This window comes from Lycorma delicatula, chromosome 11 (assembly GCF_047948215.1).
Source record: "Lycorma delicatula isolate Av1 chromosome 11, ASM4794821v1, whole genome shotgun sequence".
NCBI lineage: Eukaryota > Metazoa > Arthropoda > Insecta > Hemiptera > Fulgoridae > Lycorma > Lycorma delicatula.
In genome coordinates this window covers 16,841,623-16,868,899 of record NC_134465.1, presented here as the reverse complement: position 1 = coordinate 16,868,899, position 27,277 = coordinate 16,841,623, and the positions used below count along the sequence as shown (strand labels likewise).

The 27,277-nt window shown below is 31.2% G+C and overlaps 1 protein-coding gene across 1 annotated transcript in view; it reads left to right on the top strand.

The window, feature by feature from the left end:
• The first annotated feature begins 16,467 nt into the window (after positions 1-16,467).
• Positions 16,468-27,277, top strand: part of LOC142332165 (uncharacterized) — a 305,166-nt gene continuing 294,356 nt past the window's right edge. Inside the window, exon 1 of the mRNA XM_075378440.1 lies at positions 16,468-16,607. The gene's annotated coding sequence lies outside the window, so the exon portion shown is untranslated. The remainder of the gene's footprint in view (positions 16,608-27,277) is intronic.

Sequence of the window (27,277 nt, the reverse complement as noted above, 5' to 3'; positions counted from 1 at the left end):
AAAGTAGATAAGAAGCCAAAGATGAGGAGACGATAAAAGGAAGAGATGAAAAAAGAACAGAAGACGGCAAAAGTGGATGTGAAGAAGAATGAAGTACAAGGAAGAGTAAAAAGAGGAAAAAGGATAAGGCAGTAGAGGAGGAGAAGAATAAAATAAAAAGAAAAAAAGACGACGTTTGCAACTATACCATCGAAGAAGAGTAGCTTCTATTAGCTACATCGAAACACGAGATCTGTTCAAAAAATAATCAAATTTTTTTTCTCTGATACGTATAGAGAAATTCTGAGACGTGCGGTTAACATAACTGCATACTAACAACCCATCATCATCTGTGTGTGTCTAAGAGGATTAGATTTTGCGTAGCTCTCACTCGAAATAGGTGTTGGTTAGTGCTTCGAGTGATTTTTCCTGCGAGTGACTTACAAAAATAAATAATTGTGAAATTTTGTGCTAAACTTGGCAAAAAATTTACCGAAACATACAAAATGATTTAAGAAGCTTACGGGGAGGACTCTTTGAGCTCCCCACATATAAATGTGGGCGTTTTAACAGTGGTCGAGAATCTACCAAAATATGAAGATTTTCCCATAAGATATCCAATGTGGAAACATGCATAGTAAATGAAAAATGCTTACAACTCATTCTGTTCTTTTGAAATAATGTAAAGAAAGACAGAATTTTAATAAGTCTGTTCAAAAAAAACTGTACTTTTTTTAACCGATACTTATATTTTAAGGCGTGCGGTCGGCATCACTGCGTAGTGCAGATCTAACGAACAATCCACCACCATCTGTAAGTGTATATTTACGAGCTTACTTTTTGCGTAGCGCTAATTCGAAGTACATGTACCTGTTATTTGATCGCTTCAGGGATTTTTGTAATGGACCTTCTTTTTTTTAACCTTCGGGACCACCGTCAGGTATTGCTTCAGAGGATGAGATGAATGATTTTTATCGTGTGAAAATGCCATGCCTGACCGGGATTTGAACCCCGGACCTCCAGATGAAAGGCCGAGACCTATCATTCGCGCCACGGAGGCCGGGGATGAGAGACCTTTCACGAATAGAAAGTCAGGGTGAAATTTTTTTGTTAAATCGGGCAAAACATTTTCTAAAACGCATAAAATTATTCAAGAACTTACGGAAAATATCCTGTGAGCCGGCTATAAGGCTACGAGTAGTTCAGACATTTAAAAGCGGTGAAGAATCTACTAAAGAAAATGCTCATCCATGAAAGCCATTGACATCATCGGACGATTTGCTGAAATCAAATCGAGATTTAACAGTTTACGAGGTAAGAATAGAGACAGATTTCGGTGAGCTCATGTAGTAAAACCCTAAAAAAAATTAGAAATGCATCGTGTAGCTGTCTAATTCATTCCGAAACTACCTAACAAAAGTTAGGAGAAAGACAATCGTGTAGCGATTATTCATTAATCTCTGAATGGTGCAAATTATGAAACCTTCTTGATGACGACGATGAGTTATGAGTGAATAGATTGATGTGTTGGAAAATCATCAAACACAAAGATGATTTCGACTGTCTCTTTTGACATCAAATGCATTGTTCCCTATGAGTTTTTCCTCATAGTCAACGCCAAAATACCAGACGTTTTCGCGAATTTGTCAACAAGAAGAGATCTGAACTTTGGCAAGACAACTCGTGGTTGCTTCATCATAAAAATGAGTCGGCCCACGAATTGTTGCTAATTCGCAAGTTTAACAAAACCATTACTGCGTAGTGCAGGTGAAGAAGCGGTAGAGAGATTATACAAACTGGTGGGTAATATTTACGAAAAAGGGTAAGTTCTGTCTGACTTCAAAAAGAGTATTATTGTCATGAAACCAAAGAAAGCAAGAGAAGATAAAGGTGAAGAATACAGAACAATTAGCTTAACTACTCGTGCATCAAAAATGTTGACTAGAATTCAGTTCAGAAGAAGTGAAAGGAGAGTGGAAGAAGTGTTAGGAGAAAATCAATTTGGTTTTAGGAAACGTATAGGGAAAAGGGAAGCAATTTTAGCGCTCAGATTAATAGTAGAAGGAAGATTAAAGAAAAACAAACCGACATAAATGGCATTTATAGACAGAAAAGGCATTTTATAACCTAGACTGGAATAAGATGTTCAGCATATTAACAAAATTTGGGTTCACGTTAAGAGATAGAAGAAAAATCGCTAACATTTTCAGGAACCAAACTGCAACAGTAATAATCGAAGAGCATAAAAAAGAAGCAGTAATAAAGAAAGGAGTAACTAGGATGTTTCCTATCCCCGTTATTTTTTAATCTTTACATAGAATTAGCAGTTATGAAGTTATAAAGAACAATTTAGATCCGGAGTAACAGTGCAAGGTTAAAAGATAAAGATGCTACGATTTGCTGATGATATAGTAATTCTGGCCGAGAGTAAAAAAGAATTAGAAAAAACAATGAATGGCATGGAGGAAGTCCTACGCAAGAACTACCGCATGAAAATAAACAAGAACGAAACGAAATTAATGAAATGTAGTATAAATAAAGTAGATGGACCGCTAAATATAAAAAATGGACGAGAAAAGATTACAGTGGTAGAAGAATTTTGTTAATTGGAAAGTAGAATTACTGAAGATGGACGAAACAGGAGCGATAGGAGAACCCGAGAAGAAAAGATTAGAAGCTTTTGAAATGCGGTGCTATAGGAGAATGTTAAAAATCAGATAAAGTAACAATGAAGAGATGTTGCGGCAAATCAATGAAAAAAGAAACATTTGGAAAAATATAGTTAAAAGAAGAGAAAGACTTATAGACCACATCTTACGGTATCCTGGAGTAGTCGCTTTCATATTGAAGGGACAGGTAGATGGAAAAATTTGTGCAGGCAGGCAACGTTTGGAATATGGGAAACCAAGTTGTTAGGGATGTAGGGTTTAAGGGGTATACCAAAATGAAACGACTAGTACTAAGTAGGAAAGCCTGGAAAGCTGCATCAAACCAGTCAAATGACTGAAGAAAGAAATTTTTTTTTTAAATTCACTCACTATTCATCCTCTCGATTGCACTTATTCGACTTAATCACTGATGAAATTTTTTTAATTTCTCGTACAACGCATCAAGACTGTAAATTGAAACCATCAGTATAAAAACTGGTCATTCTTTTAACAAAACTATCGTCTCCATTACTTCATTTTTTTAAGTAAATTTTAGTAATCGTAACAACTTATGTACATTCGAAATTTGAAAAAATACAACAAAAAATGGAGGATTTAAAAAAAATATTCTTAATAAGACAGAAAATTTAACAAATGAATAAAATGATTGCTATGTAAGATGATTCAAACAGAAAATGCTATCCAATAAATTTATGAAAAAATATAATTTATGAGATTCAAAATCTATTATTTCAAATCAAACGGTTTTAATTTTGATTGAAGGTATATACATTTGTATAGCATAGTATATAGCATTTTTGTAAGAAAATAAGCCAGATAAAATTGTAAAAAGTAAAATATCTACAGAAATCAGTTACACTGATTTTGCAATGATAAAATAAAGTTGTTTTTATTTATTTATTTTTATTACATTAATATAGATTATCTGAATAGTACCGATGGAATCTAAGATAAATTTGAACTACAACGTCGTTGTGATATAAATAGAGATAGCTTATAAGAATTATTATAGAAAACTAGGTACTATGAAATAACCGTTGAAGTAACAGTGTGTTGATGTTGGCGTAACAATAACAACTGACGTGCAAAAGTAAGATTATAAAACATCATGATCTGTGCAGCGTGATACTTTCTTGTTTGTTTGTTTGTTTAAATATCATCGTACATGCAAGGAACCGTGACGACGATGTCGTTTGTACGGGTAAATTCGTTCTCTTAAATCATGTTATAATGTGTCTTTTTGTTCATTAATTATAATTATAAAATAATTATAATTCGATTTAACGAAATTAGTTCTCGGTTATCCGTTTACATTTGTGGTATTTTTTTGACAGTTATGAGAATACAAATGTCGGTTTGCTGAGAAGGCGATTTTTAAAATTATACAAAAAATTAAATATTGATTTATTTATCGTTAAAAAAAATTCTAACCGATAATAAAATGAGAAGGAATAAATGTATACATAACTTTTTCCAAGCGGGTCAAAAAGAATCGAATAATTAAACCGATTATAATAAAGATGTAAATAACGTATAACCCAACATACAATCGATATTATTGTCCGTTTCAATCCATTTACGTAACAATGTATAACACAGAAAAGCATTATACCTTAAAAAGCCGATTTATCTAGACAGAACCTGAACTGTCGGGGCTCAGGTCAGTCCAAGCGAATCCCGCAGCCTCCTTCGGGCCTCTCAGGGCCTACCCCACATTCCCAATTTTCCAGGGGACCGGCGCTAATAGTAACTGTGGTAATTAAAGTACACACACCTTTGATACGAAAAATTTATAACTTATTTTTTGCCGTGGCGGCAGAAATATAATAATGAATTTAAAAAATCTAATCTATAGTAAAATATAATCTATTTTTTCCTTAAACAAATATATTTAATTCAAAACTTCGACCCTCTAATGAGTATTTTTAATATCTTAACCTTCAAGGGTGCTAGGAAGTCGGTAGATTGCTTAAAACCTTCCCTGGGATAACAAGAATGTATCCTGAAATTTTAGAACAATCGATCGGTTGGTTCTTTTTTGAGATTAAATATATTTAAAAACATTCTCTGTTATGCCAAGAACCACGGGTAATAATTTGGTTGCGATCGATCAAGTAGTTTTTTTGTTCATCACGAACAAACCAAAACCCCTTCCTCTTTGTAATAGTATAGATATATTATCGATGGAAGAAGGGCAAATTCCCGATGGAACGATCAAATTTTAAATATTACATTATGCAGAAAAAGGAAAAGTAGGGGTTTAGAAATTCTAGAGAATGTGCAAATATTCGGTATAAAATTAAAAGGGCAGAAGATAATTAATGAAAAAAATAAACACTCCATCCGTTTTACTATTTAAAAATTTTAAATTTTCAAAATAAAGAATTAAAGGGAACAGTTTAAAAAAATTTATAACCTTTAGAGGAGGAGTGACAAAGCAGAAGAGACAATGACAGTACGGGTGTGAAGTGGGAGGAGCTTAACATCGCTATTTATCATATACCGTATTATTCCGACTCAGGAAGACTCGGTGCTAAAAGTAGTTTTGAGAATGGAAGTACTCCGAAATACGTCGACTACAAATGTTAGCGTCGATGCTACGAAGAGCAAATCGATTACGATAATCATTTTCAGTCGATTATGATGATCCGAGCGGAAGTATAAAATACTATAAACATTTTTTTGTCAACACAATAACGCTAGTTCTCACTGGCAAAAATAATTTTTAAATGTCTCAATCTGACCGATTCTAGAAAATTTCCTCTTAAAATTATGTTTTCAGTATTATTACCTCCCGAGTCTCGGCACCAGTTTACTGACGCGTGACTGAATTTATCCTCACTAATTCTGCGTCCGTCCAAATCCGCTGCATAGTCTGTTGATACTCTGAACATAGTTTACTCAGTCCTAATACTCTAAAAGTATATACCAACGTTAAGAAAGCGTTAGAGACCTTCTAAATGAGATATATAGTAACAGCAGCGGTTCCAGAGGCGATTCAACCGTTCAAATTTTCTTTTGACAATTCCAACAATTCCCCTTGATGATAATAATTATTATTTAATAGCCTTAATAATATTTTAATAACAAATTCTGAAAATTCATAGCGAGAAATTCTGGTTACTCATTATCGATTAAAGCTGAAAAAAAAAATACAGGCTTTTAACACGTAATTATATGGCAGTTATCATAATTTACGGTTCTAGTTTCCAGAAATATCTTATCGTGTTCTAAGTAAACTAGGGCTGCACAATAAATGTGTGCACGATTTTTCAATTCCGATTTACTTTACTGTTGAATTGGTTGTTAAAAAATATCTACAGATATAATTCAGCAAATAAAAACGATTCCTGGACATTTAAAAAAGTAGTAAATAATATTGGTAAATCCTAGATCATCTCATAAGAACAAAACCGTAGCCAAAAACCGAGTATTTTATTTTTCATAGCCCTTTTGATCACGTCTCAGACTTTCCATCTTTCTACGAAAAGTAAATTTTAATTCGAATAGGTTTAAATTACGATCTACAAGATAACTGAATCGACAAAAACAGCTTAAAGGAAAGATTAAATCCAGTTATGAAATATCAACAATTTTATCCGCATCGGCTTAAATATTTCCAAAATGGAATGTTAGTTTCATTTAATTAAATTAAAATTTGATATTTATTTCTGTCGTGAAACCGCCCATGGGAATGTAAAAAAGACTAACTAAATTGTTAGAATCAAAACGCTATACGGACACTCAAATATAATTTTAAAGAATGTGTCATATCAGCTGTTATGCCAAACCGTAAAAAAAGTAGGGCATAAATTTCCCTAAAAATATATATTTTTCAATTTCATGAACGTACAAACTGAAATTAGTAATATGATTTTATTTTTAATACTTAATTTTGTTTTAAAATATTTTTCAATATAATATGATTCTTTTTTTAATATATTTTTACTTCAGTCGCATCATCGATTAAAGTCAACAGAGACTGGAGTGAAACTGTAAGTGCACTGGTAAACGTGTAATCTTGAAAAAACCCTGACCGACCATTTTTGAGACGTGTGGTTAATTGAACACACAAAACCACCAAAAAAGACTGGTATCCACCATCTAATATTCAAATCCTAATAAAATCAACTACCGTTACTAGGATTTGAACCTAAGTTTCGAAATTAGCCGATTTAAGATGACGAGTTTTACCGCTAAAAATGATTCTTATTTCGATTTAAAGTTATAACTGAACAATTTTTCTGCCAAATTTCGGCCTTTTTTGTCAAACCTAATAAAAAATTGTGTTTTGCGACACAAACTTTATGTGTTTTACGATAATCTTCTCAGACGTTACTTTCAGATAAGTCTGTGGTGAGTTTTATTCGATTTTTCAAGGCAAAAATCATACGAAATCGTCAAATATATTCGTTAATTTAAGTTCTAAAAATTATATTATATTATCATGTTATCCTTTGAACAAAAATCAAGATATTTTACATCGAGCTGTAACTGGAAAAGAAAGCGTTCCCGGAGCCATGTTTAAAGAACATTTTTCTTTTTTCTTCCGTTAGTAGAATGCGTCTTGAAATTCTTTCCGTTTCTTCGTGAGATACTCTGAATAAATCAGAATGTCAAACCGATAAACACCTGAAACCAAAAATGTAACCGCCGGATCGATTTGAATAAATGACATTTAAAAATAATATTGGCGTTAATTTATACAGGTAACTCCCATTACCGAATAAGAAATAGTGTACAGTGTTTTACAGCTCAATTTTTTAGGTTGTAATACTTATGCGGTTAAAATTCAGTATAAAAAAATGCCGAATTTTATTTATCGAATTCAGAATTCTTCTAAAGCTATTAGCGATTTTAATAGAACATTTTTTGCTACAATTTTCGTACGTAGGTGACATAATTTTTCGTAGAGTCCAAATCTATGTAGTAAAGAGGTTAAGTCTATATTTTCATCTTATCTTAACGTTTCGTATAAAACTAAAACAAAAAATCTTTTGCTTTGACTAGCTCAGTTTTCTTCAATTAGTTTCAATTATCTAGATTTGTGTGTTCTAAGTTACATGTGAACGACACAAACTGTTGTAACGAGAATGAACTTATTTTGATTAAACGTAACTATTTACACGGTACTAAGCTTACCGATGTTTGAGATTTCTTAATTTAAAATATCTAGTGAGCTGTGAGCTGCACCCCGGTGTTTATGAATAGTTTTTTATTACTTAATAGATAATCATGTACTTTACAACAAAAAAATCAGCTTAACAGAAAAAATGTTTAACCCGCTCCTCTTGTTGGTGAACGTCTTTTTTTGATTATGTACACTTTCGGGGCGATAAAATTAAAATAAATACAATTCGACACAATTTTCTCAAAATTGTTTTAGAACAAAATAAAACAAACTAAAAATTAAATAAATACAAGCAAAGAAAAGGAGTTAAAAATATAATTTATTCTGTGAATAAAAAATATTGAAATATAATAATTTATCTTTCTAAAATTAAAGAATAAAGAAGTAAAAATCCATTTAATTTCGACCTAAAGTTAAGGAAATAAATCCTCATACTCAAAATATAATTAAAATTAGCATTTTGAAATCTCAAAAATGGGGGTATCTTCCCCCTATCTTTTGTGGACTGTTTGTTTGTAATTTTCATACTCGAGATTAATTTAAGTAAAAGATTTCAGGGAGTAAAATTAAAGAAAATAAATGCAAAGCAATTTTATCAAGAAATTTTTCGTTTAGTGTGATTGAAGGTTACGGACAGGATAATACGATTTGGTATTCGGAAAAACACCGGGAAGTGAAACTTGTGAAATGTAAATTAAACAACCGTTATAGAACTTCAAATCTACATTATATAATTTTATATTTTCAACCCTGAATAAATTAAATAAAAATTATGTATTTATTTTATCCAATATAGGCTAACCGCCCGGTTACACTTTACTGTAACAAACGGATTTTTTATCGCATGAAAAATGTCAAGCCTATTCGGGGATTCGAAGTCATTACCTTCTACAAGAAAATTTGAAATGCGATCATTAATACAAAGATCTGCTAAATTATAAAAATTTTAAACAAACCACTTCTATCCAAACATTATAGAAAAAAAGTAATGTAAAAACAAAATTTGTTAAAAATTAAAAAAAAATTATTTTCCTCAAAAAATAAAAACAAAAGAAAAAACAATTCGCACTAGAAACGAAAAATGTAGTTTTCAAGAAAGTTACTTAGAAAAATTTCTTTCAAAAAAATGTTCTTTTAAAAGATTTTGTATTTATGTATGACTAAAAGAAAAGCGTGGGGCGCGCATCGTTTTGTGGGTGCGTTTGTATAGGAAAGCGTTGTGTTCCGTTTTGTGGGCGCATTGTATAAATAGAATATTTTTTTAAAAGTAATTTCTTGAAGTCATTCTTTTCAAAATAATTTTCTTGAAAACAAATTATTTTTTACTTTTTAATACGAATTTTTTTTTTTTTTGAAGAAAGGTATGCTTTTAAAAATTATTTTTTTTTTACTTTCAGAGAATTTTGATTGAGATTAAAAAAAACATGTTTTTAAAAATTTAAGAAGGATTTATTTTCTACTTTTTAGTTATAATAAAATGAAAATTTCAAATTTTACATTAGTTATATAGACATATATACACATCAAGTAATTTCTGAGGTATTATATTATTCCATTTTTTATTTCCTTCACACGAATAGCACAGGTGAAACGAGTTTTCAGTTAGAAATATAATTTGTTTACATAAAAAATTAATTTAAACGTCAGGAAAAGATTTTTGAAAGTATATGTTTGGAGCGTCGCTTTATATGGAAGTGAAACTTGGACGATCGGATTACCTGAGAAGAAAAGATTAGAAGCTTTTGAAATTCGGTGATATAGGAGAATGTTAAAAATAAGATGGGTATATAAAGTGACAAATGAAGAGGTGTTGCGGCAAATCGGTGAAGAAAGAAACATTTGGAAAAATATAGTTAAAAGAAGAGACAGACTTATAGGACACACATTAAGGCACCCTGGAATAGTCGCGAGGGACTGGTAGAAGGAAAAATTGTGCAGGCAGGCAACATTTGGAATATGTAAAACAAATTGTTAGGGATGTAGGATGTTGGGGGCATACAGAAATGAATAGACTAGCACTAGATGACTCTTGGACTCTTGGAGAGCTGCAACAAACCAGTCAAATGACTGAAGACAAAAAAAAATTTCCTTCACAGAACTGAAATCATATTTGAACAAATTAAATTCTCTTAAGTTACAAAATTTCTTCTTATAGTATTAATTTTACCACTATTTTTGTTGTTTTTATTTTAATTGTATAAGTAGTATTTAAACTAGCAAGTAATTTTTAATTTTAGTTGTTTTAATTCTTTAGCAAATAGAAAGATATTTATAAGCGGCTTTATTCTGTAACTGGATAGTTAGTTTTCATTATTATAAATGATACCGGTTACTTATAAATAAATCAAACGATTAGCGTACATAAATATTAGAAGGTATTAAAAAGCCACCTCTCTCTTTTTCTGTTTTAGCCTCCGGAACCACCTTACATTATTACTTCAGAGGATGATTGAAGATCATACTTGTATGTATGAATATAAATGAAATTTAGTCTTGAACAGTCTCAGCTCGACCGTTCCTCCCGGCCACCGTGGCGTGAACGGTAGCGTCTCGGGCTTTAATGCGGAGGTCTCGGGTTTGAATCGGGGTCAGGCATGGCATTTTCACACACCACAAATCATCCGTCTCATCCTTTGAAGCAATACCTAACGGTGGTCCCGGAGGTTTAAAACAAAAAAGGTTCCTCATCACAAAAATCCCTCAAGCCACCAAATAACACGTGTACTTCGAATGAACGCTACGCAAAACATAAGCTCGTAAACACACAAATACAGATGGTAGGGGATTGTTCGTTAGATCTGCACTACGCAGTGATGCCGATCGATAGCTACATCTATCGATTCAGCTGCCTTCATTAAGATGTTCCCCTTGTACTGTATGTATATATATACTCGTAATACAAGGTATAGAAATATATTAGATAAAGAATTGAATATTCTATTGTCAGCCCGGCTTACACCGCGTGAAAATTTTCACCATCGTATGACGTCGGGGAATGAGTTTAATTAAGTTTGCAAGATTTGAGGACACCGTTGAACCATTATAAGGTAAAGATAAACATGCAATAAAAGACTGTCATTAAAAATGATTTATTTTATACAATTTGAATTAAAAAAAAAAAAAAATGATCGGCGGAAACGAATATTATTTGAATACACTCACTGTAAAATTTGTCATTTTGTAAAATTTATCATAAAAATTATATATTTTAAAACTAATTTACGTTAACATTTCCAGAACAAGTAGTTAATATTTAATTAAATTATTATAATTAATTAGCTAATCGTAATAAATTTTGTTAATCTTTTTAAATGCTGATACTCGTGGCGAGTGGGTAGCCTGTCGGCCTTTCATCGGAGGTTCCGGGTTCGAATCCCAGTCAAGCTGACGTTTTTATACGCTACAAAAATCCATTTCTACATTCCACATACAAGCTTCAAGCTCATGTGGCGATATATATATATATAAGTTTAAATGCAACATTCTAATAACCGTTTAATAACAATTAAATGTACTGTGAACTCATCGATATTACAAAAAGCTTAGATTAAAAATTTTAGCATACTCAAATGACGTCACTAATATCTAAAATAAATTTAAAACTGAATTTTATAATCGTATGTATGTTTAATCAAAAATAAAGAGTTAACAAATTTATTTGTTGCGGTATAAATATTTCTTTGTTTATCGATCCGAAAAATCAGAAAAATTAGAAAAATTAGAAAGATCAGAAAAATTATTATTTGTCGATAACCGAGAAAAATATAGAAATGTAATCTAAATAATCTGAAAATCTGATCCATACTATCTTTCGCTGATCACGTTCTAATTTCTGGGAAAAAGTAGAAGAAACATCATCGAATAAAAATTAAATAAACCCGATTGAAAAAAGAACGGGATACCGGGAGAAAATCGGGTCCAAGGTAAAATCTATAAATACTGTTGATACTTCAACTGACGCTTTTAAAGTAAAAACTATACTTTTCTATTCTGTTTCCATTTCCCCATACGAATATATTTTCAAATATCGTTTACACCAATATACTTGGGGCAAGAAAAACAGACATTTAACTCGAAAAAATGTAAAAAAAATTTGGGTTTTGAATTGTTTTATTTTCTTTAATCTTATGTATTTTTGTTAATCGACTCCTACGAAATTCAGTAAATATGATTGCAGATACGCTAGGCCACCCGGCCTATCGAATCGTGCATTTGAACCCGATAGAATGATATCCGAAAGAGTTTTAAAAAAGTCGTTAGCATTAAAATAAAATAAAAATAAAAATTAAATACAGGAAAGGTTGGGCTTCAAATTATCAACCTCCCGCACGCGGAGGCTAGCTCTTTAATATCTGCGTCTCACAAGTACAAGATATATTGCTCGTTACGCTAATCGATTCTTGTAAACTGGATTTTTTAAACGTTCTCATCGGACGGTCTAAGCTCCTTCTTGTTGCCATTTGGTATCGTTTATTTAACCTTGGACTTCTTAAGTGATCCTTATATATACCTCTTTAGCTTATCGTTTAAATAATACTTATCGGTTCTCACCGTACACCTAAACTTCTTTGACGATCCCGTTTGGTGTATCTGTTAAATAATACTGTTAAAATCATCCTTAATCTCGATCTCTAGATGACATCCAAGTTTCACTTCCGTACCGCAACTCTTTCCCGACTGAAACAATACGTAGCATACATAAGACCAATACGTACGTAGCATTCTTTCGGTTTGTAAAGGGAAACATTCCCTTTACACTCCACACTGTCTGTCATAACCTCTGTATGTACCGAGACGCGTATAAGGCGACTTAAATATAAATGACACCGATCAGAGTTTTTTCTCCGAGAATAATGATGTTCATTGTAAAGTCGGTCGCTGGGGGGTAAATAGTGAAGACATCGATTTTAGGACTCAAAATTACCTCGTTTTTATGTGCTGAAATGCAACAGTATAATCGGCTCAATGGAAAAAAAAGGCGGGAAACCTCCTCATTCCACACACAATCTTCTTAGTAAACCCGGCGTGGGGGATGTGTTCTATTGTTTGGAATAATTATGCGATTTTTGGATCGACAAACAACCTTTACGATTACGGCACCTTGTATATTTAAACAGGTAAATAAGTACCGTACATTTTAATAAAGCGTTTAGTTTTACTCGAACCGATTAGGGTAATACTTCACCGTCTATACGCAACAAAAATATTAAAATCTTTGTCATTTGGGGTCACAGAAAAACTCGATCGGAAAATTTTTACATAAATTTATTATTTTTTATCCTTCAGCTAACCTATACTAAATTAAATCTATATGAAAGGAATAACCTAGAGTTCATCAAGAGTGATTGATTTTGTGATATAAATGGCTAAAATGCTATTTTTATGTGTTACACCGTGCGAGCAGCTTAAAACCGGACCATGCCCCCTCGCCGCCGGGCTCGAAGTTCAGTTATTTGAGTCACCTTTAACGCTGATGATATAAGCGCCGGTATTAATTACTACTATATTTGTATATTACTCCTCTTGTCTATTGTTGTTAACTGTAAATCGTTCTTACTTAGTACAGTATAGTTTCATTTTTTGCAGCTGTATTTTTCTAAAATAACTTATTCGATCGAGGAAAGGGTTATTATGGTAAAATCTTATATGCATTCCGGATCCTCTTCAAAGACGCATCAAAAATTCGCGGAAAAATATTTCTATGCCAGTTTCCCGCCAAAAGGTAGCTTACACTATTCTATTAAAAAATGGCGTACGACGGGGCTATAAACAAAAATCTATAAACAAGTTATCCCAACAAAGCGGTGTAAAATACATATTATCGTAAGGTTCTACACGATTGAAATTTGAAATCGAACCGTATAACAACTGCGCAACAACTTAAGAGAACAAACAAACCGAAACGTTTAAATAATCCGACCGGCTTCTCAAAAACATTGTCGATGGACAGATGGATCACGTTCTTATTTCATGTCAGACGAGGAACGGTTTCACTTATCTGGAAGTTTTGATTTGGCCAATACCAGGTATCTGATGACTGAAAATCCTCATCGGGTGTTTGAGCGTCTTCTTCACGATGAGAAAATCGGTGTACGGTGTGCTCTTACTGCTAATCGTGTAGGGGTAAATATCTTTTAACCGGACTGTCAAAATAGCAGTATACCGCAAATTTTCAAACTATTTTAAACTCTGTTAACAGATCCTAAAAAAAAAAGAGTAAAGCTCGTCTTGAATAAGACGGAGCGACCTGTAAAACAACAGATTCACTACCTAGCGTTCGTGCGGCTTATACAGAAGAATGATCTAACAGCAGAGGGCGGTGGAGTTTGCGTACCCCAGATCTGTCCACTTCAACCCACCGGGTTGGTCTAGTGGTGAACGCGTCTTCCCAAATCAGCTAATTTGGAAGTCGAGAGTTCCAGCGTTCAAGTCCTAGTAATGCCAGCTATTTTTACACGGATTTGAATACTAGATCGTGGATACCGGTGTTCTTTGGTGGTTGGGTTTCAATTAACCACACATCTCAGGTATGGTCGAACTGAGAATGTACAAGACTACACTTCATTCACACTCATACATATCATCCTCATTCATCCTCTGAAGTATTATCTAAACGGTAGTTACCGGAGGCTAAACAGAAAAAAAAAAGATCTGTCCACTTCAGATTTCTCCTTCGAGGCAATTTGACGGTTAGATTTTACGAATCGAATTCTCCAGACTATCGATGAACTGAAGGCGAACATCGATGGAATTAACAAGAATGTTTTGCGTCCGATAATTTTCAATAAAAACACTGGAGAACGAAAGGGCATCTCTGCGTACGGCTCTCACTTCGAATATGTTTTGTAAAGATTTAGCAAGCGTGTAAACTTTTGCTAATGTAAATAGAGAAATTAATTTACGTTTTCAAATTTTCATTTCATTCAAAAAAGTAATGATAAGTGACGTCACTATGTTAATTTGTATCGGTTTGTCTTAGTCACCCGATATATTTTATGCGGATTCATTTGGGAAAATATTTTTTAATAGGTATTATCGGCGTTGATTTTTCAGCATTATGAAAATGGCTGATAACATTAAAAAAAATCTATACAACGTACAATATGTCGTGAGCGATTCATAATCAACGCCCACAATAAAAACTACTGAAGATAAATAGATGAAAGTTTGTATATACGAGTATCTTCTTACGATGTAAGTGCACAGTAAAAAAGAATTTTTTGGGGAATTTCGAGTTTAAAGGGTTAAAATGGAGTAACAATGAAATTTTATACATTTGGTTTTATTTTATCGGTAACAAATGAAGATATCAACTTGATTTTTGGTGTGTGTACTCTTCATGGTGTGTGAATATTCAAAAATCAATTTCTAGATTTTTTTGAAATTCCGTGTTAAGGATTAAATAAAATTTTGATTTTTTTTTTTAGACTCGGATATTTTTTTAATTTCTCGCTAACAAATGAAGGTATCAACTTGATTTGATTATTGGTGCGAGTAATCTTCATGTGAATATATAAGACCCAATTACTAGATCCTCTTTTTAAATTCCGAATTTAAAGGGTTAAAATAGTTTTTTGTTTTTTTTTTAATTTCTCAATGATTTTTTCTCAGTAAAAAATGAACTTAATTTTTGAAATTTGTTATCGTCATATGAATATCTTAAAACCGGTTTCTAGATTTTTCGAACTTCGACCTTAAAAGGGGTGAAGAAATGCAAAAAAATTTGAATAATGAATACAAATTTCCCCCATTTCCGACTATACTAAACGAGATATTCACAGATTTAGCCTTGCAAAAACTCTTTAAATATCTAAAAACCGTTTTCGGGTTTTTTTGAATTTCGAATTTTTAAGGGGTTCGCGGTGTACGGTGTGGCGGCTCAGCGTAACAGCCATTGCCACTGTTACAATATGTGCGACGCGACTGGCTGCATCTGCCTCGATGATTAAAAATATAAACTAAAAAATAACTGACCGCGACGGGAAAGCCAGTAACCAAATAGCACAGGCGAAGGAACGACAGGGATGCTAGTGTATATATATATATATATAAATAAAGATATATTTTCTTTACAACTCAATATAACTTAAGTTATTTCATTATTTGATTACAACTAAATCAATACACGACTTATTAAAACAATAAAAGTATTAATTTGAATAGCTTAAAATGAATAACAGAGACGATCTATGTATGTGTTAAAAAAGATATGTCTAGTTGGCGTTTAGTCTATGAAATCTACCTGCTTGTATCACCTCAGCTTTACCATTATTATTATTATTTATTATTATTATTCTATCTATCTACCTCCTCCACTATTCTATTCTCCAGTTCTCCCCTACTCCGACTACCAAAGAACAACCTCGTCACCGTTAATATTAAAGGTTGACCAAGAAAGGTGTGTGGAATGAGAGGGGGGTTAGCACTGGTATTCCAGTAGAAGCCTCAGGCAGAACTCGCCTTCAGTTGCGACCCGCCTTTCTGTGAAAGTGAACGTGGTTTTTGCGAACGTAGTTGTTATAAGTTTGTGTACGGTTAACGAAATATTTCGCGCGTTTCTTCGTCATGTAACCTCATCATAATCGTCGGTATTATAGTGAATCCTTTCTAAACAATTTTTTTTTTTTTTAGTTGTGATACCGCATTCAGTTTTAATTATTTATATCTTACCTTCTTATCCTATAAATATATAAATATTTAAAAAAAATATATAACAGTATTTTAAAAAAGTGAAATCATCAACGTTTGTAGATTAAAAAGAGAAATAAACTTACTTACATAACTGTTATAAATTTTCTAACGTAATCAAGAAGTGTTTTAATTAAGTGGTAATTAATTTTAACTTTTTGCTTTTTTATAAGCTTTTAAAAGTGTTTTAATCGAATCGAAAGAATTAATTATTAAAGAAGTATCATTTTAGTATATTTAATTTAACAGGGTAGGGGTGAATAATTTTTACTCTACGGAGAGAAACGCTAATGAGATTTATCTTTTTTTTTATGAATCGTGTATTTATTTTTAAATGTAATATAAGCTGAAGATGAATATAAAATCTGTATTTGATTCATAATTGTTCAATTATTAGTAATAATTATATTCTATAAAATCTATCGGTTTTATTTTTTTATAGAAAAGTTAAAAACAAAATTTATTATGATGCGTTATGAAGGGGGAGGGGGAAGTAACCACGATTCTAGAAATTGCAACCTGCTCTTATAATTAACAAATAAAACCCAGGAATTCATCCAGAAAGTTTTCTTAAAGCTTTATTCTGTCCATCATTAATTTAATTACAAAAAAAAACTTTTTAAAATTCTAAAATTAATTTTAGTCGATTTTAGTTTTAATTTTCAATCTTCATATTTCTTTGTAACATCATTTTTTCTCCCTTATTTATATATGTGAGGTGGTTATTTATATAAAAATATGTGGAATTTAATTTCTAAGTAATTAAAATTTTAATTTAAGTTAAAAATTAAAAAAAATAAAATAATGCGATAATATATGAAGTTAAATCATTAATTACAGACAACAAAAAAAGGGCTTAAAATGTAAGATTAGCGTGAATATTTTAAAAATTCTAAAAAAGGCTTTTAAACATTTATTTATATATAAATTAATCCTTATACAACCTCGATGGTATAGATGTTATGTACTTGCTTGCTACATCAAAATTCCCAGGTTCGATTCAAAGCTTGGATCGGATAAATTTTAAAATAACAACCTTAAGTTTAAAAAACTTTAATCGTTAACGGAAAAAAGTAAACTATAAACTTTTTTCCCCGTAAACATACACGTCTTTTAAAAATTAAATACCGTCACTTTTAACTAGAATTTTTATTCCATCTTTGAACAATAACAAATAAAAAATATTTAAAAACCTTACAAGAAAGTTTTCAATAAAAAAACAACAGTTAAATATTTTGATTTTTTTTCCGCATATTAAAGTTTTTTTGATCCAGATCTAAATACACTTAAAATTTGGCTATAGTCGCATTAAAAGTTTTAATACACATGTGTTTAACATGCAACATATGTTTTAATCGTTACGGTTAAATTACTTAAAACGTTTTATAAATGGATATAAATCACCATTTTGAAGCTACATAATCATCAAATAAATAAGTCTAACCAAAAACCTAAAAATTTTACTTTGAAAATGTTTTTTCTTGAAACGTGTTTGTTAGTTTTTTATAAAAAAAAATATTTCAACAATTACGAATAATGCTACATTTAAACTAAGATAATCATCAGCAAATTATAAAAAAAAGTAATTTATTAATACATTATTTCCATATTAAATAACGTATTTCAGTTTAACCTTTTTTTTTTTACAAAACAGTAGATCTAAAAGTAAAAGAAAATTCATATTAATTAAAGCACACCTTGCCGACATCATTATTTATAAATTTATTGATATGCATCGAAGTGAAAAAATGCGTATATACGTATATATTTATAGTGAATACATTTACATTTATTAGCGGTAATAACAAGATTTCAGTTAATAAGCGTTTTCTAAAATATAAGAAAATGCGTAACGCATAGCAACGATCTCCGAGTCCAGTGGTATAGTGGTAGCGTATAGGTCTTTCATCCGGTGGTCCTGAGTTCGAATCCCGGTCAGGTGTGGCATTTTTAATACGCTACAGATTTTCATCCCCGTATCCAACGTTCAAACTTACTTGGCGATATCATCAAACAAAAATAAAAAATATAAGTCTGTGATAAAGTATAAAGAAGATTTTATTAATTTTATCGAAAAATTCAGTAAAACGAAACTAAAAAGCTCGACATCGTCAGAGCTTTTGTTTTGATACTCTACTCTCAAAACGTCCGTTAAAATCAACTAACCAAACTAATACTTATTAACCACACGCTTATTTCATTAACAGAAAAACATTCGAACTAATTACATTATACTGTGTTCTTTTATATAATGTGGCAGGATCTGGCATTTTGGGTTAGAATTTTATATGACGCTATTCAACGCCAAACCCGTTGGAAACCGTAAAAAACGATAATTTCCAATTTTTAATTTATATGAAACGGTAAATACGCCATATAGATAGATAAATGAGAGTTACGTTGTATATTTAAATATATAAGTATATTTTTAACTTGCAATTTTTCGTGTAACTTTGCTGATGTCGGTAGTTAAAGCTGAAGAATCTCGTACATGACACCTGATGCATACCGGTTACAGAGTACAAAGAAATGCGAGTTTTTAAGATTTGGTATGTTTATTCATTTATGACGCAATTGTAGACCGAACGACTATTCCCGAGTTTTATGAAGTATTCTAATAAAGTTTCTTGCTCTTCTGTCACAGAGAATGACATACGAATAATCTAATGATTTTTTTTATATTCGTTTCAAATCAGAGACCGATACAGACGTTACGAAAATTGTTCGACTGTTACCCCTCACTCGCTAAAGCTTGCACCGCTTAGTAAATTACCGCGCCGTAACGCTTGTATATTAGCATATACATAAAAATAAAATTTTTAAACGCAAAAGAATAAAACAAAAAAATAACATACGAATGAGATAAAAGTACCTTCTCGGATCCGTCAGTGATGCTGTAGAGAAATGCCTGTCGATACATCTCGTGTACTCAACAAGTTTATTTCACGTATACTCAACACGGCACTTCTTGGTGGTTCTAGGATACGAAAAGCAAGAATTTCAAAAATAATCCAGTATCATCACAATTAAGAAGAAACCAACCGAGGTTACTTACGGATATCACACGTTCTTTGGCCGCATATTCTAATGAAGGCTGCTGTTCTTTTCTCGTATTATAAGAAACAAAATTAATTCTAAAATCGATCGATAAATATATTAATTACTAGCAATTTAAGTTGGAATTATTTTACAACCGCCATTTTTCTATATGATATATATAAATAAATCGGCAGAATTGCTAAGATCGTTAGTTTGAGCGTGCATACTTGTTACTTAGTCACTGCATACTCACCGGTTCTACAATCGTCAGTACATTCATACATCCATGTACATGTTACATACATGTAACATAAGAGTAGACTTTAAAAATTAAGATAATGCAGTATTAAACATTATTACTTTATTAAGAAAAACTTACAAGTTTCTCTTAATATATTTATAATGTAATTTTAATACGATAAAAAAACGTACAAACTTTCAACTTACGTAACGATAAAATACTTAAATTATTCACACGTACAATCTAAACAGCTGGAATAACGTACCTCTGAAACGTATAAAAAAAAAAAATTTAAAAAAAAGAACAGTAAAATTATCTTAATTTTATCTTGATAGAAATTTATTGTTTTTTTTTATACGTGGTTGTCAGTAAAAAAAATCTTATCGATAAAAATATTTGATAAAATATGAAAAAGAAACTAAGTTTATATTGAATGATAGTTCACTAGTTTCATGTTAACAAGACTGTATTTTGTTTCTACGTCTAGTAGACCAGGGTTATATAACTTTTCAGCATTCTTTCTATATGGTATAAGTATTTTTGTTTATTAAAGATAGATATTTTTTTCGAAAATTACTCTGAAAATTTATATTGGAAAAGTTCTTGTAGTCTGTTTAATATATTTAACGAAGAAATTGTCTTTTCTTTATCTAATTTCAGTATCTTTTAACCAAGATATTCATAAGCTAAATATAAATCTACGTGCAAATTTGTACTGAGCAAATTTAAATGTCTAGGTGAACAGATGATTGATGAGCATTTGATATATGTATGTAAATATATATATATATACATGATAACACACCATATGTTTAGCTAATAATAGTAGTAAACTAAATGCGATACCTCAGGTATATTTTTTTAGTAGTATATATTCCAATTACAGGTAGGACGAAATAATCCTGCTAATTAAAAGTTAAAATCAAATAAACCAGTTTTTTTAATGTATAATTTATGTAAATCTCGAATCCTAAAAAAGTATATATATATATATATATATATATATATATATATAGAGAGAGAGAGAGAGAGAGAGAGAAAAGGACATTTTTTGATCATTAGCTTGAAAAAATAGTGATAAAAATAATTAAGTATATATATATATATATATGCTGAAATTAGATATATATAGAAATATATATAGGTATATATATACATTTATAGATGATACGTTTAAATTCAAAATATGGGAGCATAAAGCAATTATAACGAAGGATCCCTCAAGAACTGCATTAGTGTTGTTTCTGTTTTTAATAAAACTTTCCTAATTTAAATGAATATTTATGCCACCGTAAGATTTTGTAGACGACCTGTGACATGAATCCCAAATCACCGTCAAAACTGATGTGGATATTTTCAACAGTAACAAGAATTCAATTTTTTTTTTGTCTTCAGTCATTTGACTGATTGATGCAGCTCTCCAAGATTCCCTATCTAGTGCTAGTCGTTTCATTTCAGTATACCCTCTACATCCTACATCCCTAACAATTTGTTTTACATATTCCAAACGTGGCCTGCCTACACAATTTTTCCCTTCTACCTGTCCTTCCAATATTAAAGCGACTATTCCAGGATGCCTTAGTATGTGGCCTATAAGTATGTCTCTTCTTTTAACTATATTTTTCCAAACGCTTCTTTCTTCATCTATTTGCCGCAATACCTCTTCATTTGTCACTTTATCCACCCATCTGATTTTTAACGTTCTCCTATAGCACCGCATTTCAAAAGCTTCTAATCTTTTCTTCTCAGTTAATCCGATCGTCCAAGTTTCACTTCCATATAAAGCGACACTCCAAACATACACTTTCAAAAATCTTTTCCTGACATTTAAATTAATTTTTGATGTAAACAAATTATATTTCTTACTGAAGGCTCGTTTAGCTTGTGCTATTCGGCATTTTATATCGCTCCTGCTTCGTTCATCTTTAGTAATTCTACTTCCCAAATAACAAAATTCTTCTACTTCCATAATCTTTTCTCCTCCTATTTTCACATTCAGTGGTCCATCTTTGTTATTTCTAGTATATTTCATTACTTTTGTTTTGTTCTTGTTTATTTTCATGCGATAGTTCTTGCGTAGGACTTCATCTATGCCGTTCATTGTTTCTTCTAAATCCTTTTTACTCTCGGCTAGAATTACTATATCATCAGCAAATCGTAGCATCTTTATCTTTTCGCCTTGTACTGTTACTCCGAATCTAAATTGTTCTTTAACATCATTAACTGCTAGTTCCATGTAAAGATTAAAAAGTAACGGAGACAGGGAACATCCTTTTCGGACTCCCTTTCAATACCGTGCTTTTTAAGAAATGAAGTGAGAAGTGGGTTTTCTATTATTTTCTTCATTTAGCCAAATATTGTAGCCCCTTGTATATACGCGTATATCAGCCTGCCAGAGCGCATTGAGAGTAGTTAAAATTTAACCCCCCTTGAAATGATACATTATATACTAAAGGAAGTGGGTCTATAATAAATATAAAATTTGCCGACCCCTCTCTTGCATCTCAGGCGATTTACAGGCATCACAGTTATATGAAATTTTTGGGGAAGTGTAAGACAATAAATTAATAAATATTTTTTTACTGAAAAATAATATATTACAAATATTTTTTCTACTCTACATGGGAGCCAATCTCGTGGCGGAGCGGTAGCGTTTCGGCCTTTGATCTGAAGGTCCCGGGATCGAATTCCGGGCAGGCACGGTATTTTTCACGCGCTACAAAATTCCATTTCCATATCCCACGCGCATGCGTCAAGCATTTGCAGTGATACCATCAAATAAAGAAAAATGAAAATACACATTAACGATAAAAATCAGTCGGTTTACTGGTAGAAGGAAATAGTACATTCGTAAAAATTATTTATTTATTATTTTTCCCGTAAAAAAGGACGGTGCTGGGTTTGTTTTTTATCCCGACGGGCGCAAACACGTTTCACGGTTTATGCTTTCATTACATTTGATTTTATTAAATGTTTTTGCAAGTTGTAACTAAATAAGTTTATGAATTTAGCGTACTAATAACAATAAAAACTTTTACAAAGAAAGCTTCAAAATCCTGAACATTTTTAGGTGTTTCTTGAGTTGTGATTTATTAACATAGGTCTAACCCCGATGTTTTCTTTTTTTTATCCCCAAAACACAAATATAATTTTAGATAAATCGTTTGAACGAATGAAACGTTCGAGAAGTATAAATCATTCGTGCACTGCGCGCAGCCGCCCGGCGCACCACCATCGGTCCGCTCTGCGCCAATAGCAGCTAAAATAAAAATGCGAGCACATAAATCAAACACACGCGTCATATTTTTTTACGGGTGAATAAAGATAAAAACACAATAAATAGTTATAGTTTTAAATTAATATATCATTTAAACGTATCATTTTATTAATTAATGTATCGTTTAATTTTAATAAATCGATCGATACTGTTATCCGTTTAATATAAAAATAATTTTTTTATTTGAAGAATGTAAAAAAAAGAAAAGAGGTTTAAATAAATGTTAACTACGCTTGTTAATCTTCACCAGATTATCATTTTAGATTTATTAATGCAGGTAAACCTGATCGACAACAATATTAGCTTATTTTTTTTGAGAAAGAAGACATTTATTTTTAACAAAAAAAAAATGTAAACCGTATATTTCCGTATAACCTGATAAACAACTTTCTTATAATAATACACTACCGAAGTTATTTTAATAAACCGTGTTTGTTTTAATAAAAATGAATTTGTTTTTTAATAAAAATGAAACAATCTAGTTCGTATAATTCTATTTTTAAATTATATTCCTATTAAACGAATGAGATAATTTCTGGAAAAAAATCGTTTCAAATTCTTAACGACTAAAAAGCATTAAACTGCGAAGTAAATGAACTTAGATTAAAGAGTAAATTTGATAATTTCACAAACAAAGAAAGAGGACATAGGAAAAATTAATTTGAAAGTATCAAATAAAAATCAAATTTCTTAAACTTCTTTAGATCTTATCAAAATTAAATACGAATTGAGAGCGGCAATAAATAGCCTCCGATTGGAATCAAAGTAAACGACTTCACAAACGCAATCTGTGTCGAACTACGTACTCGATGGAATAAGTTCTGGCTGATGAGTCCTCCCACGGCCTTACATGGCATCCAGGAGAACATCTTCAAGAAAGCCTTTGTCCCAAACAAACGATAGAACAATCAAGTAATCCTGAGGCCACACGAAGCAAACCTGCTGCGCTCACCTATTCGGCTCTCCTTAGTAGAACTGTAAGTCGCGAGATGTAAAACGCCTCTTAAGTTTGGTCGCCCAAAATTCGGGACTATTCGTCATCAAAATTAAATCTCGGTTCATATGTGAAGGGTCTGATCTCCCGGAAGAAATACATCAAAAGACTGTCGCGTTTTCGGACGGAGAGCTCAATTTAGTCGTTTTGCTTACGCGAGATCCCTTACGCGGTACTGTGTGCGCAGTGAAAAAATAGTCTAGCGGTTGTGTTCCTGTTTCGATATTTGTCATCTAATGTTTGATATCTATTGACTACCTGTGTTTATTAATTACTTATGGACGCTTAGTTTTACTTAAGTCACCGATGACTCTATCGTCGATGCGACTATAAACAAACAATGGAAAAAAAATCCGTACAAATTTTATCGCAAACTTTTGTTTGTTAATGAATTTTACGTAGAAGCTAAAAATTGTATTTTACGACATAGTTTTTTTTTTGTTTTTGCAATTACTCTTTAAACATTGCTAAGGATATAGCTGTGGAAGCTGTGGGGCCTGTTTTAGAATTTTTGAGGACAAAAGTTATATGAAACCGTCTAATTTACTCCTTAAATAACAAGAATTTCATTATAGTTTCAATTTTTCTTTGTAGCAGAAATCAAAGAGAAATATTTTTGCGGACTTTAACTCAAAAACGAAGCGTGAATGCGTACGTAGAAATAATATATTTCCGAATCGATCTTTCCGATAGTTAACGTTTTTTTATACAGGGTCAAAATCGAATTTGGAAAAATATTTTAAAGGATAGATTTAAAACCAAAGAAAATGGAATCCAATAATACAACCCTTCACTCATTATCCCTCTTTTACACACTATCTCATACCCTCTATCCCATATATATATTTTTTAATGCTATTAATAACCGACGGTTAACTGTAGGATTTCGTATCACCTATATTTCTTTGAACTCGGTTGGACAGCTCGGTTACAAAAATAAAGAAATTCACTGTTCCGATAAAACTGGGGCAAGGATGCTCGTTATTCTTAGGAACGGCTACGCAATTTTATAAACAGAACCGAAAACGGTGTGTCATGCTGATAACCTACATCGTTTGTAATACATAATATCTTACACACACATTTGTCTGTTGAAACTGTTTCTTTTTGTTGTTTTAATTAAACAATAATCCGCGAGCTGTAATTAACAGGTTGACTGCCACGATGAAAACTGTAATATTTCCACGGTTTCTATACTTATTTTGAATATTTTAAATATCAACGAATGCTGCCATTTTTTTTTCATTTTAAATAAAGGTTTTGTTACCCTGTTACTAATTTTTGATACCGATATCACTTTGCGACTTTACTTTTTGAAATATTCAAAAATAAAGTCAGACAAGTTAACGTATTTTAATTGAAATTTAATGTCTTTTACTTACTAACAAGTAACTGTATTTATTTTTAATTCTGCGACTCCAGAACCGTTTGAATAATATTATACAATACTTTTAATATTACGCTTAACTTTTTTAACATAAATTTCTAAAAGTCACTCCTTGTGTAATAAAGGCACATTTAATTGATAACTGTACTTTGAATTGAGATTTTTAAAGTAAAATTTGAATTTAATATTTTTAAGAATACTCGATATTAAAATTTAACTAAACTTTGTCGTTAAATAACTAAAATTAATTCAAATTTTATTAAAACGCTTTTCAATTATGTTTATTTTGCATTTATTTAGTGATTTTCAAAAAAGCATTCTTTAATTTCACATTCAAAGAAAATCTTCGGTGCTACATACGACAAAAAATATGCAGAATTGTATCTTAAAAATAATATGTAATTTGATAACAAAAAAAAAAAAAAAAAACAATATTGCATGTTAAGTGTGACGTTAACTGAGAAATCGTTTGATGTCTCATAGCGGTATTGGATTGCGAAACTGAGACGGTAAAACTGTAAACCTGTTAAAGTAAATCAAGTTTAAGAAAAATTCGTTCCCTTTGAAAAATTTTTTATTAAGTTAGGATCGACTGTTCAAGCGCGATTTAATGGTAAAGAAAGAAGAGAAATTCAGAAATTTCATTTAAGTTAACGCTAGACCCGACCCTTTAAAGGAACCTCCTATTTTTTTTTGTGTTGGTTAAAAGCCTTTATTCCGTATTTAGATTTTTTTGTAAAAAAGTAATTTTTTCAACTTCATCGGGAATCGAACCGAAGATCGACTTTTAGTAACAAACAAAAATATAAGTTGTAATAGACATTCAAATAACTATATAGTAAACTAAAAATAAATTCGCGCATCGATAATTTTTTATAGAAGGAATAAAACATAACCTTAAAATTATACGTTATTTCAACAAAATTTTATTTAATTTAAGATTAAATAATTAAAATTAAGAGATTAACAAATCAAATAAAATATATCATAAATAACGTACATAAACATAAATTAGAAACAGAATTTCAACATATGAGTGAGAAGAAGAAAAGACAAATTATATTTTCTCGGCATTATATATTTTTTTTTTGGTTTGTTTTAACCTCCGGGTCCGCACTCAAGCAATTCATTCCGCATAGGATGAGATGAATGTTTTATTATAGCGTGTGTGAAAAATGCCATGCCTGACCGGGATTCGAACCCAGGACTTCCGGGTGAAAGGCCGAGACGCTACCACTCTCGCCACGGAGGCCGGCAAAAGAATATTTTTATCGATTAGTTTAAATAATAATAACGGTAAATGAAAAAAAAAAAACTTTTAACGGTTACTTTAAGCTTACATCTTATCACACGTATTGCAAGAAAATCACATTTTTATTTATTATCAATCCATCTGTGACGTAATAATGGTTGTTTTTCCTTATTGTTTATATATGTACATTTATATTCGACTTATGAAAACAATTAGTCGTTTTCTTTTATTTACTAATTAATAAAAAAATCATCATGATTTAAATATCTATTACTTAGAAAATTACGACCTAATGTGAGCTAAATGCTCCGTAAGAGTTTTAAACTTATCAAAAAATCAAGCGGACTTTTATGCGAAGATTGCAAAGTTCGAATTTACAAAAAAAAAGAAAAAATTCAAAAATCTCTGCTATCGAAGCCGATAAAGATTTTTCTCAATGCTAATAATTTTTAAAACAAAGTACTCAATTTTTTAACCGATTTTTTTTTTTTTGGTAAACAAAATAAAAAATCCTTTTCGTAGATAAGAGGATCCATTAATTACGCTTTTTGCAATGGTAAATTTGAATAGGTCGGTTTATAATACAACTCCTGCATTTATAGAAGCGACTTTTTAAATGA